The sequence below is a fragment of the Schistocerca cancellata genome, chromosome 1 (genome assembly GCF_023864275.1).
Source record: "Schistocerca cancellata isolate TAMUIC-IGC-003103 chromosome 1, iqSchCanc2.1, whole genome shotgun sequence".
NCBI classification, from domain to species: Eukaryota; Metazoa; Arthropoda; class Insecta; order Orthoptera; family Acrididae; genus Schistocerca; species Schistocerca cancellata.
This window is the reverse complement of record NC_064626.1, coordinates 190,772,771-190,787,011: the sequence shown is the minus strand read 5'-3', so window position 1 is coordinate 190,787,011 and position 14,241 is coordinate 190,772,771.

Here is a 14,241-nt window from a genome sequence, read left to right as displayed (position 1 = left end):
CTGAATATTATAATTGTTAGTTTTAATGAAGACTGATTGCTTTTTACTATCCTTTCAGAAAATATTGGCTTAAGGACATGGAGAAACATAATGGAGGACTGGTAATTAACAATATTACAACTTAATATTATGCTGTAAGTCATTCAGAATCACATACAAAGAAACAAAATTTAATCAAAGTGCAAAATATTGCGGAATGTTAAAAAACATGCAATGCATTTCACTATTTCCCAAAGGATGCCTGGGTTTTCATTTCAGTCCCATGTATTTGTTTGACATTGGTGTGATTTCCCCCCCCCCCCCCCCACACACACACCCCCACCCCACCCCCGACCCGCCCCAGTGACTGGCCTGACCACCACATATTATTTATGTTACTTCAGTCTTTTAATTAAGTTCAAGATACTTGATAGTAACATTTGTTTTTATAAATTAATATAAACTGCCATAAGTAACTGTAAGAATTTCAGCTCAATCTGTAGTATATACTCCATGGTAAAATTATTCAGCACAGTATATTCACCAGAGTTTCTATCACATAAAGTGGTTAGTTGCATTAAATTTTCAGAGCTTGTGTATGTGATGTTTGGTGCTGATTTGGTACTATGTGATGTTTGGTGCTGATTTGGTACTATACATCAGAATTCGCATTAACCTTGTAAGTACATTACACAGCAGATAACTAATAACTGCTCTGATTCTCTCTCTCTCTCTCACTCTCTCTCTCTCTCTCTCTCTCTCTCTATCAATCACTCATCCAAACACACACACACACATACACACACACACACACACATACACACACACACATCTCTCTTTAACAGAACCTGCTAATATAGTGGGCAAAATTGTGATCCAGAAGGCTCATTGAAAGAAAGTGTTGATCAAAATTATGGAATCATATCTTTTTATCTGAAGTTAACATCATGCTTTCAGAATTATACTCCTGGAAATTGAAATAAGAACACCGTGAATTCATTGTCCCAGGAAGGGGAAACTTTATTGACACATCCCTGGGGTCAGATACATCACATGATCACATTGACAGAACCACAGGCACATAGACACAGGCAACAGAGCATGCACAATGTCGGCACTAGTACAGTGTATATCCACCTTTCGCAGCAATGCAGGCTGCTATTCTCCCATGCAGACGATCATAGAGATGCTGGATGTAGTCCTGTGGAACGGCTTGCCATGCCATTTCCACCTGGCGCGTCAGTTGGACCAGCGTTCGTGCTGGACGTACAGACCGCGTGAGACGACGCTTCATCCAGTCCCAAACATGCTCAATGGGGGACAGATCCGGAGATCTTGCTGGCCAGGGTAGTTGACTTACACCTTCTAGAGCACGTTGGGTGGCACGGGATACATGCGGACGTGCATTGTCCTGTTGGAACAGCAAGTTCCCTTGCCGGTCTAGGAATGGTAGAACGATGGGTTCGATGACGGTTTGGATGTACCGTGCACAATTCAGTGTCCCCTCGACGATCACCAGTGGTGTACGGCCAGTGTAGGAGATCGCTCCCCACACCATGATGCCGGGTGTTGGCCCTGTGTGCCTCGGTCGTATGCAGTCCTGATTGTGGCGCTCACCTGCACGGCGCCAAACACGCATATGACCATCATTGGCACCAAGGCAGAAGCGACTCTCATCGCTGAAGACGACACGTCTCCATTCGTCCCTCCATTCACGCCTGTCGCGACACCACTGGAGGCGGGCTGCACGATGTTGGGGCGTGAGCGGAAGACGGCCTACCTAACGGTGTGCGGGACCGTAGCCCAGCTTCATGGAGACGGTTGCGAATGGTCCTCGCCGATACCCCAGGGGCAACAGTGTCCCTAATTTGCTGGGAAGTGGCGGTGCGGTCCCCTACGGCACTGCGTAGGATCCTACGGTCTTGGCGTCGCTGCGGTCCGGTCCCAGGTCGACGGGCACGTGCACCTTCCGCCGACCACTGGCGACAACATCGATGTACTGCGGAGACCTCACGCCCCACGTGTTGAGCAATTCGGCGGTACGTCCACCCGGCCTCCCGCATGCCCACTATACGCCCTCGCTCAAAGTCCGTCAACTGCACATACGGTTCACGTCCACGCTGTCGCGGCATGCTACCAGTGTTAAAGACTGCGATGGAGCTCCGTATGCCACGGCAAACTGGCTGACACTGACGGCGGCGGTGCACAAATGCTGCGCAGCTAGCGCCTTTCGACAGCCAACACCGCGGTTCCTGGTGTGTCCGCTGTGCCGTGCGTGTGATCATTGCTTGTACAGCCCTCTCGCAGTGTCCGGAGCAAGTATGGTGGGTCTGACACACCGGTGTCAATGTGATCTTTTTTCCATTTCCAGGAGTGTATATTCTTTTATCTTGTTATTAACTTTATCTTACTTCCCTCACCTAAAAAGCTAGCAAGCTACATTTAAAGACATTTGCAGAGAAGAGAAGCAACGGTGTAACATAAAGCTCTCAGAGGGCAAGCCAGTATAAAGCAAAGATGGGAAGGCTGAAAAATGGAAGGAATATGTAGAAGAGCTATACAAGGGAAATTAACTTGAAGACAGTATTATTGAAAGGGACGGAAACTGAATGAAAATGATATATGGGATGTGATGCTGCAAGATTGATTGACAGAGCACTGAAGGAGATAAGCTGAAACAAGTCAATTGCAGTAAATGATATTTCTTCAAAATGATTAAGATCTTTAGGAGAATCAACAAAACTGACTCAGTGTAGGATATATGATTAAGGCAAAATACCCTTAGACTTCAAAAGGCTCATAGCAGTCCCAGTACCATAAAAGGCAGATGCTGACAAGTGTGAGCAGTACCAGTCTAGCAGTTTAATCTGACGTGGTTACAAAATACCAACACAATCATCTACAGAAGCACAGAATAATTGGTAAAGCTGACCTGTGGGATCACCAGTCTGTGTTTTGGAGAAATGTGGTAAGAGATGAAGCAGTACTGACCCTATGAATTATCTTACAAGATACGAAGAAGAAAGTTATGGCCCCACAAGATACGAAGAAGAAAGTTATGGCCCCTTAATGGCATTTGTACAATTAGAAAAATCCAGATCCAACTGACTGTTCACGTCTGTTGTCTATAGTGGTAGCAGAGCATGATTCATTAATGATGACACTATGCTGCCATTCCTGGGCTGGTTTGGCTGTGAATATACACATATCTTTAAGGATGAGTTATGGCTGCTCCTGATAAATAGTGATCCAAAGTTCTGCTTCACTATCCACAATGTTCATGATCATCGCTGGCATGCATATTTCTTTTATGAGCATGAGTAGCTTTTTGCAGCTGACAAAAGGTTCACATGTTAACCAGGCATCTCAACTCATGACTAGAACTCATCTCATTAATGATGGCAGGATAACAGTGTCTGAAATGACAATCTTTTTCATGTGTGCTTGTTGGAGCTCTGACCTTCCACAATTTCCATGTTTGAATCACAATCAAATGGAGTGTACTAACCAAAGCGTGAAAAATATGTGGCATAGTGGGGCACCAGGAGCAAGGTTGCAAAAATAAAGAATAAAACAAGAAAGAGCAGAGAGCAAACAATTGCCCATTAAACACCAATAACTGCAGATCTACCATACAGCATTATTTCCTGTCTTTTGACTGTTAGAGCTGCAATCTGTCCTCTGTATAAGTTGTAAATAATCTTTCACTTCCTGCACTTTATCTCTGCTACCTTCAAAATTACAAAGAGTGTGTTCTAGTCAACATTGTCAAAACCTTTCTCTAAGTCTACATATGCTGTAAACATAGGTTTGCCCTTCTTTGACCTATCTTCTAAGATATACTACAAGCTCAATATTCCTCATATGTTCTTATATTTCTCCAAATGCCAAACTGATTTTCCCCATGATTTGCTTCTAACAGCTTTTTCATTTTTCTGAAAATATTTGCATCAGTATTTTACAGTCATGACTTATTATACTGATAATTTACACCTGTTAGCACCTGCTTTGTTTGGAACTGGAATTATTACATTCTTCTTTATGTCTGAGGGCATTTCACCTGTCTCATGTACATGACATTCCGAAGTTCTTATTACAAACTTCTAGGACTCGTACAGGGGAGCAAGTACATAATATTTTGAATAAGAACCCATGTCCAGAAATGTACCATTTCTTTTCAACAACAGTTTTAAATCAGATGTTCAGCTCATTCACTTCTGCTTGAGGAATTGAACTAGGTGTGACAGCTCAATTATTTGGTAATAAATCACAGGAAACGTAACGAAACTTTCATTTATCACTTAAGCAACTTGAGCACATTTGTTTGTAGTAACATTATATGTTTACGTGATTCCAGAAAGACCTTTGGTTGTGGCACCATACACAATCATTAACCAGGCTCCAGGGAGGTAGGGTCCCCTTCCCTATTCCACCACTAGGCTAATTCCTGCCTGGTGCATCCATGTCGCAGGGGTGGGCATCCTACACTTCAGTAGACCAGAGTGCTAGGATGGCTGAGTACAGGCAGGGACCCAATCCCATGGGGTATAAGATGGAACCCATGCCCATGGTTATGGGTGAAGACCTTAATGGCAGTGACGGCGGAGAAGGAAGACTACGGAATAACGTAGCTGGCAGATGAGGCAACCCTCCTTTCTGGGGATTAAATGAGAAGGGAGGAGAAACTCCAAAGGCTAAGGGAGACAACCCCAATAGAAAATCCTTTCTTACATTAGGCCTAGCAAGCCAGTATGAAAGTCTTCATATACTGCTTTCAAAACACAGATGAGCCTCGGAATGAACCACTCAGGATTTGACCCCACTGCTTCTTCAATTACTGATGCGAATGATGGGAGATCAGATGATATTCATCAGTACAAGAAGATGAAACCAACTGTACTAAAAAATAACCTAAATATTGGCACCCTCAATGGAAAAATGAAAGAAATGACAGATGTACTAACAGAGAGAAAGTTTGTTCTATTGGGATTAGGTGAAACAAAGTGGAAGGGAAAAGGTGAGAAGAATTTGAGAGGAGGAGGAAAACTGTACTGGAGTGGGAATAATAGGTTTGGAAGAAATGGTGTCGCAGTGATGGTGAATAAGAATGTACAAAGCTGTATTGAAAGTGTGAGATATATAACAGACACGATCATAATCTTACATCTGAGATTCCAAAAAGAAACACTAAAGGTAATCCAGATTTATGCACCTCAGTGGGATGTAGCAAAGAGGAGAAGATGAACCTTGAAAATGAGTTATAAAACCATATAGAGAGTGCTAATATAGTGTTGGGAGATTTTAATGCACAGGTAGGCAAAGACAGAAAGGGGTTTGAGCAAGTGTTGGTATGTTTTGGATATGAAGGTAGAAATGAAGAAGGGGAAAGACTCCTAGATTTGTGCCAGAGGAATGGAATGAAAATAGCAAACAGCTGGTTTATGAAGAGAGGAAGTCATGTTATCACCAGATACAGTTGGTATGGAAGAACCAAGAGTATAATTGATTATATTCTAGTAGACAGGGAATGGGGAAAGAAAGTAACAAATGTGAAGGTAATTCCAAGTGTGAGTGCAGATGGAGACCATAGATTACTGGTGGGACAATGGAAAATGAATCAGTGTGTGAAAAATAGAAAACAGAAGAAAGTGATGAGGATACAGGATTGGAAACTAAAAGAGAGTGAAAGTGCTGAGAAGTATAGAGAATTAATCACACAAAAATTTCCAAAAGAAGTTTTCTGTGATGTAGAAAAAGAATGGAGTTTATGCTTTAGTTGAAGTAGCACAAAAAATATGTGGTAGAACATTTAGAAAGGAAAAAGTAAGACAGACAAGCTGGTGGGATGATACCACAATCCAAACAGTTAGAAGAAAAAATAGATCATGGAGAAAGTGGTGGAATACTAAAAATGACGAAGAGCATAAAAAACAAATAGAGGAAAAGAAGAAGTGCAAAGAAATAGTGGAAACAGCAAAGAAAAAGGCATGGGAAGAGTTTACAAAAAAACTTGAAGAAGATGTGAAGAGCAATAAGAAAATGTTCTATAAAATGATTAAAAATAAAAGGAAGGCTTTTGAAGTACTAGTAAAGATGGAAACAGAGGACGGTACCATGATTGGAGATCCAGGGAATATAAAAGACCTGTAAACAGAACATTTTAAGAAACTGTTTATTGGTGAGGAGCAGGTACATGATGAAACAACAAATAATGGAGAAATTGAGAAAAGTTGGGAAGCAGAATTAGAACAAATTACACTGGAAGAATTGGAATTAGCTGTGAAAAAGTTGAATGGGGGGAAAGCCCCAGTACCTGAGGATGTATCAGTGGACATGATAAAAGCAGCAGTAGCTGTATAGAGTACTATCAAGTGTGTGGAGAAATAGTACAATACCTGATGATTGGAGAAGAGGAGACATTGTTCCCATCTTCGAAAAGACAATAATACACTTTTTGTAAAAACTACAGAGGAATAACCCTTATGAGTCATACAGCCAACATTTAAGAAAGAATTTTACTAAATCAAATAAGTGAAAAGATAGAAAAGGAGCTGAGTGAAGAACAGTATTGGTTTAGGAAAGGAAGAAGCACGATCGACCTGATATTTTCTATCTGTCAACTGATTCAAAAAAGTTGGGAGTATAACGAAAGGGTGATTATGGTTTTATAGACATAGAAAAGGCATATGACTCAGTTAACAGGGAAAGACTCTGGGAGGAAATGAATAAGATAGATATAGAAGATGGATACATGAATGTAATAAAGACAATGTACAGAGGACACAATTGTAGAATTAGAACACCATTGGGGAATTGTGAATACTGTGAAATAAGACAAGGACTTAAGCAAGGAAGTATTCTGTCTCTTGCACTTTTTAATGTTGTGATGGAGGGAATGAATAGGGCAGTTAAAGATATAGTAAAAGAAAGAGACAAAAAGATGATTTTTGCAGATGATATGGTAATATGGGGTGATAAAGTTTACAGCTTCATGTATGGAAGGAAATAATGAAAAGATATGGATTGAAAATAAATAAAGATAAGAGTGAAGTAATGGTATTTGGAAGAGAGAAAGGGATCAATGGAAATATTACCTTTGAATGGAGAACCCCTCAAAGTGGTAGAAAGTTTCACTTACGGAGTGAAATATCTAGGGATGGAAGAATAATGAATGAAATTTATAGGAGGTTACAAAACGGAGGCAATTTCTATCAAACAATAAAACACCTGATTTGGAATAAGGAAGTTACAGAAAAAGCAAAACTCCTCATGTATAAGAATTATTACCTCACTATTGTCATCTATGGTGGAGAAACATGGACAATGACAGAAAAAGACTGGAGCAGACTGCAAGCAGGGGAAATGAAATTTCTCAGAGCAGTTAAGAGAAAAACAAAAAGGACTGAGTCAGGAATGTAGAGGACCTTAAACAAGAAAGTATGAGAGAAGAAACTGAAAAAAAAAGAGATTAAGATTGTATGGGCATGTTAAAGAGGGTGCATGGGGAGAGACTCCCCAAAATTATGGAAGAACTAAAGATGGATGGAAAAAGACCTAGAGAGCACCCAAGAACACAATGAAAAATGGGAGTGAGAATATCTGTGGAAAGGAGAGGTGTGACCTGGAGTGCAGGAAGGAAAGTGGTGGGAGGACTGAGCCAAGTGGACAGGACTCATCAGCACCCAGACCTGGCAGTAACTGCAGCTGGATCTGGATATAGATACGTAGATTCCAGAAAGAAAAAGGATCCAGCATACTATATACAGGCAATATAAAGGCAAATCTTCATTTAGTCATCAGGAACCCACAACTTTAAATCAAAATTTCAGCCACAAGAATGTAGCCCTAGAGGCAAGACTTGGAGCCAACTCCAAGAGAGGATGAACTTAAGTAAAAAGTTTTTCTTTTGTATATCTTATGCTTCTTGAAGCTTTTGAAAATAATGAAGAGACTAAGAAAAAATTAATGGTGATGTGTTGGAGGAGAAGATTACAAGCCTAAGTCTAGGAAGCAAAGTTTAACAAAAAAACAAACAAGAAGCTTTTTGAGAGATTAAACATGTAAAAAGGAAAGGCCTAGTAGAAATCCTTGGATATCACAAGAGATATTGAATTTAATTCATGAAAGGAAAAAATACTTGAATGCAACAAATGAAAAAAACAAAAAGGAATGTGAACACACATATAATGAAATTTATCAATGAAAGTAATCAGTGTCTGAAAATGAAGTACTGACAGATAAAAAAATCTACTCACCACATGTTGGCAGGTGGAAAACCATAAAAGATGGAAAAGCATGAGCTTTTGGAACAATGGCTTCTGGCAGAAGAGTTGAAGGTAAAGGAATACTTCTTCCTATCGCTTCAATACTTCTGCAAGAAGGAGGAGACACTGGCTTAGAAAGCTCACATGTTTCCACATCTTTTACATGTTTTCTCCATCTGTCACTTGGTGGGTAGATTTTTTGATCTGTATGTATTATATTTTGAAATAATGAGATTGATAGAAAGTGCAAAATGGCTAAGCAGGTATAATTACAGGATTATAGATGCAGATATAACTAGGGAAAAGTTAGAAGGCAGCTAAAGAAAAATTAAGTAGAGCTTTAGAGAAAAGAGAAGCACCTGAATGCTCAAATGAAAAGTCAGTACAAAGCAAAGAAGGGGAAGCTGAAAAGTGGGAGGAATATATAGAGAGGCTATACAGGAGAAATTAACTTGAAGGAAGGGGCAAGTAGATGAAGATTATGATACTGCAAGAAGAATTTGACTTGGCAGTGAAAAGTGTAAGTTGAAGCAAGGCACCTGAAGTAGATGGCTTCCACAGAATTATTCATATCGTTTAGAGAAACAGCTAGGGTAAACTGTTTCACATAGTGTGCTACACACAGGGTGTCTGGAAATTCTCATTGCATACTTCCAGGATTTGTAGAAGGGGATTGGATACATAATCTGAATAGCAACTATGATACATCCTTGCCCCAGTTTATTACATTTTGTTACTATGTTTTAATACACAGTAAAGGAAAATTTTGCTATGAAAGGCTAGATAATAGGTAGGATCACAAGGCAGACTCATCAAATGACATGCCAGATGGTCACATAGCATGAGAATGGCTGAGCAAGCAAGAGCCATATCATGCTGGAGAAGAGAGAGAGAGAGAGAGAGAGAGAGAGAGAGAGAGAGAGAGAGAGAGAGAGAGAGAGATTTTGACTACCATGCTGGACACTAAGAAATGGCTCTTTTATTTATATTTACTGTTTAAATATTAAAATAAAACTACAGCTGATGACATTACTTGGACTGAGAACTTGTTAATAATTTCAATATCACTCAGTTCATCAGGAAATGGTAATTACAAGTATTATTGTCATTTCTTGTTTATAGAAAGGGTGGACCAATCACAAGTGCACCATATGAGGGCAGACACCAGACTGCTAAGGTAGCTCACTCCTAGTCTACAATCAGTTTCTGAGAAGGTAATACTTGAATCTATGTATAAAATCTAATTCCATATAAAAATGGAACAGTTTGTTGAAAAATGGCCTCAGATGATGTACAAGTGTAATGTTGTGTTAATCCAAGGCAGCTTTGAGGTAGCAACGTGCAAACTGTAATGTGAAGTGCAACTCCACATAAGGATGGAATTAATTGTTAAATTTGTCTTGGAAAACATATTTGTGTGATCACAGTTTGATTCTAAGAACATGTAAAGTGTTGTGACCTTTGCAGTGCTTGGGAACTAATGATTAATGGCCAGGAATCTTGGTATGAATATCAACAATGGATTGGCAGTCACACTATTTTTCTTGATTTTTTTGCTTCTATCAATAGAATTAAAATCCAGTGGCATCACAATAGTCTGTAATTTTAATTTTAATAGCACTGAACTCTTTTCCATCTGCCACTTCATTAAGCACTATTTCCTGCATGCACATCAGAACCTGTGGCCTGTGCAGAAGAAATCAGTTGGGGTGACAGGTACATCTCGACAAGATGAGAGGTAAGCAAGTAGCCTCCAGTTATGCTAAGGATAGTGAATGTGGATATTATTTATTGAAATCCACTTTGTTTGTTAATCCTGGCATGTCTTTTTTGTGGGAAGTGTTATATACTTGATCCCCCTGTGTAATATTCAAGGATAACAGTTTGCATCTTCTGGGAATTACAATTGGTGCACCCTCATGAATATTTTACAATATCTGCAGAAGAAAAGAACAAAGACTCAGAGTTGCTTGTCCTGGTATGCAATATGTTAGACTGGATGATGTGTACTATGTCTGATGTCACTTAACATCTGCCTTTGTATATGTGTGGACGGATATGTGTGTGTGTGTGTGTGTGCGAGTGTATACCTGTCCCTTTTTGCCCCTATGGTAAGTCTTTCCTCTCCTGGGATTGGAATGACTCCTTACCCTCTCTCTTAAAACCCACATCCTTTCGTCCTTCCATCTCCTCCCCTCTTTCCTGATGAAGCAACCATGGGTTGCGAAAGCTTGAATTTTGTGTGTGTGTTTGTGTTTCTTAGTGTCTCTATCAACATACCAATGCTTTTGTTTGGTAAGTTACATCACCTTTGTTTTTAGATATATTTTTCCCACGTGGACTGTTTCCCTCTATTATATATATATTTAAAGTTACATAATGTATCAGAAAAACAGACCCCCTACTTTAAGGGGAAAAAAATGCATTTATGCTGAGTAACACTGTCTTTAGCAGTCTTGGCTAACAATTCACAAATATCAGTCACAACACAAATCCAGTCAACAGATGCTTGAGTACATTACCCAGCACCTTCTGATCTCTTGCAAATTGACTGGTCCAGCAGGGTACAGCCATACAGGAGTGTGGGGAGTGGACCTGCCATCATCTTTCAGCTTCCTCCTTAGAGTTCTCATGACACACTCCAGCAAATAGGTAACTTCCTGTCTAGCAATCACATCAAAGCCTGAAACATTGTTTTGAGTACTAAATATGCTGTTCAATACCTCCTTCACATCACACAAGATACATTCTCCTTAATGACTTTTCAAACTGAATCAAACAACTTTGTGACAGTCTTTTTGTTGTGCCTATCTCCAACTCAGCATCTTCACTATATGTTGAGTAGCAATTTTCCTTTTCACAATATTGTAACTTTTCAAACTCGCTTATATGGGATTTATGTCAGATGAAATTAAAAAGTGTTCAAATATGAAACATTAATAAAAAGAGTTAAAAGCAATTTAAAAAATGGACTATCAAGGTATTACACCCAGATATACTGAGATACTAGTCCTAGTTTCTGCAGTACAAATTATGAATATTGTTCCATGTCAAATTTGCAAAAGGATCTATTCATTAAGTCTCATGACATACATGTATCAAATTCGAAAACCCTGATATATTGCAGAACACAACTATGTAGTGTATCATAGACTTTGTCTCAGTCAATAGACGAGACAAGGCTTTAGAAATCACATCATCTTAAATCCTAAATTCCGGACAAACAAAACATAATTATCTAGTCTTATGCATGTGCAGATAGAGTTAAACTCAGTCAATGGATATGATAAAACTCTGGTAACTACATGGTCTTACATACTAAATTCATGACAATGGAAAAAGATAAAACAAACAAAAATTAGATACTTACAGATCATATCTACATGCTTTCAGTTTAGTGATACTGCGTAATTTAAACAACTTCGTAAATTTAGGATACAAAAGTCTGTATGCATTAGGATGTGGATTTTCAAGAATTTCAAATGGTGCAATATAAATATCTAAAACTTTCTTTATCTCTGATGTCAACACTTTAGATTTCTCTTTTACTTTCACCAACACAAGCTCTCTTACCTCAAACTTAGAAAATCTACCTTTGCCATCACGTCTCTGCTTTCTCCTATCACCCTGCTTTTTCATCATCCCCCTAACACATTCTTCTCTCTCTTGTGGCAACAGAATTTTACTTGGTGGAAACTCCACATTTTCATAAATAAAGTTAGCTGGTCTATGATTAAACATGATTTCAAATGATGAAAACCTCTTGAAGAATGTTGTAACCTGTTTATAATATCCTCAAAATCACTGACATAATCTATACAACTAGTATGATTCTTCCAACAAGACATTCTAAACAGTCTTCCAATCTCTCTCATATATCTTTCTGCTGAGTTGCTTGAAGGACAGTAGACTAAGGTTAGACTATGCCTTATTTTCATGCAATCAAGAAAATCTTTCCAAGCTTGAGGTGTAAACTGAGAACCATTATCAGATAAAATTGTTTTAGGAATACCCACCTGATGAAAGTATTTGTTCTCAAATTTAGAGATGATTTGCTTGCTGGTAGCTTTCTTTAGAGGAAACAGCTTTATGAACTTTGAAAATACATCAACCACCATGAAAACATAACAAAATCCCTTCTTAGACTTAGGTAACAATCCATAAATATCCACAGACATGAGATCTACATTACCATTAGGCAGTATGTTTTGCATGTGGCCTCTACTTGTTTGGTTACTTCCCTTCACTCTTTGACATCTGTTACACATGGCAATCTTCTTCTTGACTCTTCTTTCTATATTATAAAAGTAGATGTTTTCCTGAATCTTTTGTGTGCATTTGGTTGATCCACAATCCAAAAACTCTCATGTGTATAAGTAATTAAAGTGTCAATACATTGTTATGGCCAACAGTTTCCAATCCTCTGAGTCAGTCTTACGTCTCCTGAACAAAATACCTTTTTGTACCTTATAATACTATTCTGTCTTTTCTCCTCCTTTCTTACTCAACATGCTCCTAACTAATTTCCAATTTTTATCATGGTTTTGATACCTCTGGTTGTCTTCGCAAATTTTCAAGATCTCTCTTTCCTCTTTCACACCTCTCAAGTGCATAATTTTAAACACTTTTTCTCCTTCACGAAAGTCATTAGGTGATTCACTTAGTAAAGGTAGCCTAGACAAAGTATCAGCAACTACACTGTCTGTGCCCTTAATGTATCTGATTTCCTAATTGAACTATTGTGTAAACAAAGCCCAATGAGTAATTCTGTTATATCACAGTTTACACACCTGAATATAACATAATTATTTGTGATCAACATAGATGATGACGTGGTGAATAATTTTTAAATTTGTGGAATGCCCAATGTACAACCAAAAGTTCTTTTTCAATTACAGTGTATGTCTTTTCACGTTTCTGCAATATTCTACTAGCAAATGCAAAAGATCTTTGGTCAATAACACCATCAGCTTCAACTGCCTGAAATAAATGAGCACCCAATCTAACATCACCACTATCATAACACAAAAAGGAAGAAACAAATCTGGTTTGAACAATATCTGTCTTTCACACAACTGTCTTTGATCTCATCAAAAGCATCCTGACACTCTTGATTCCAAACCCCAACGGTATTCTCCTTCCAAAGTCCACAAAAGCATGGAGCATTCAAAGCTTGACTGCTACAAAATTTTCTATAAAATCCAGTTAACCCAGAAAAAATGATGTAAGCTGTTTTTTATTATGAGGTGGAGGAAAATTACCAATAGTATCAACTTTCTCTTTATCAGGTGCAATTCCTTTTCAGATATAACATGCCCTAAAACTTTAACTTCTTCCACACCAAATTTACACTTACCTATTTTCAAAAGTCATGCCTCCTGATTCTAATTTTGGAAACACATATCTTAACAGATTCAAATGTTGTTCCCAAGTCTTTTGAGTGTCCAGAAGGTCATCAACATACACAATTAATTTTGAACTCACTTCATTTCCTAAGACAGAATCAAGAGCTCTTATGAATTCATCTACAGATACATTTGGCCCAAATGGCACTACACAATATTGAAAACACTTATCTCCATACAAAAATGCTGTACACTTCATAGAATTAATTTCAAGTGGGATCTGGTGAAATCCAGAAGTCAAGTCCAAACTACTCATGTATTTTACATAACCAAATTTGTGTAACAGCTCATCCACGATCTCAGGATGATCAGTCTCTCTAATAAGAAATTTATGAAGATGTGTAGAGTCCAAAACGATTCTTACTCCACCATTTCTCTTACCTACCACAACTAAAGATTATTGTAAGTACTCCCACTTCTCTCAATTACACCCCATGTTTCCACCTTCTGAATTTCTTTCTCTACATCTTTTATTTTTAAAAATGGTATATTATATGGCTTGAGAAAGACAGGTTGATGACCTACCACAACTAAAGATTATTGTAAGTACTCCCACTTCTCTCAATTACACCCCATGTTTCCACCTTCTGAAT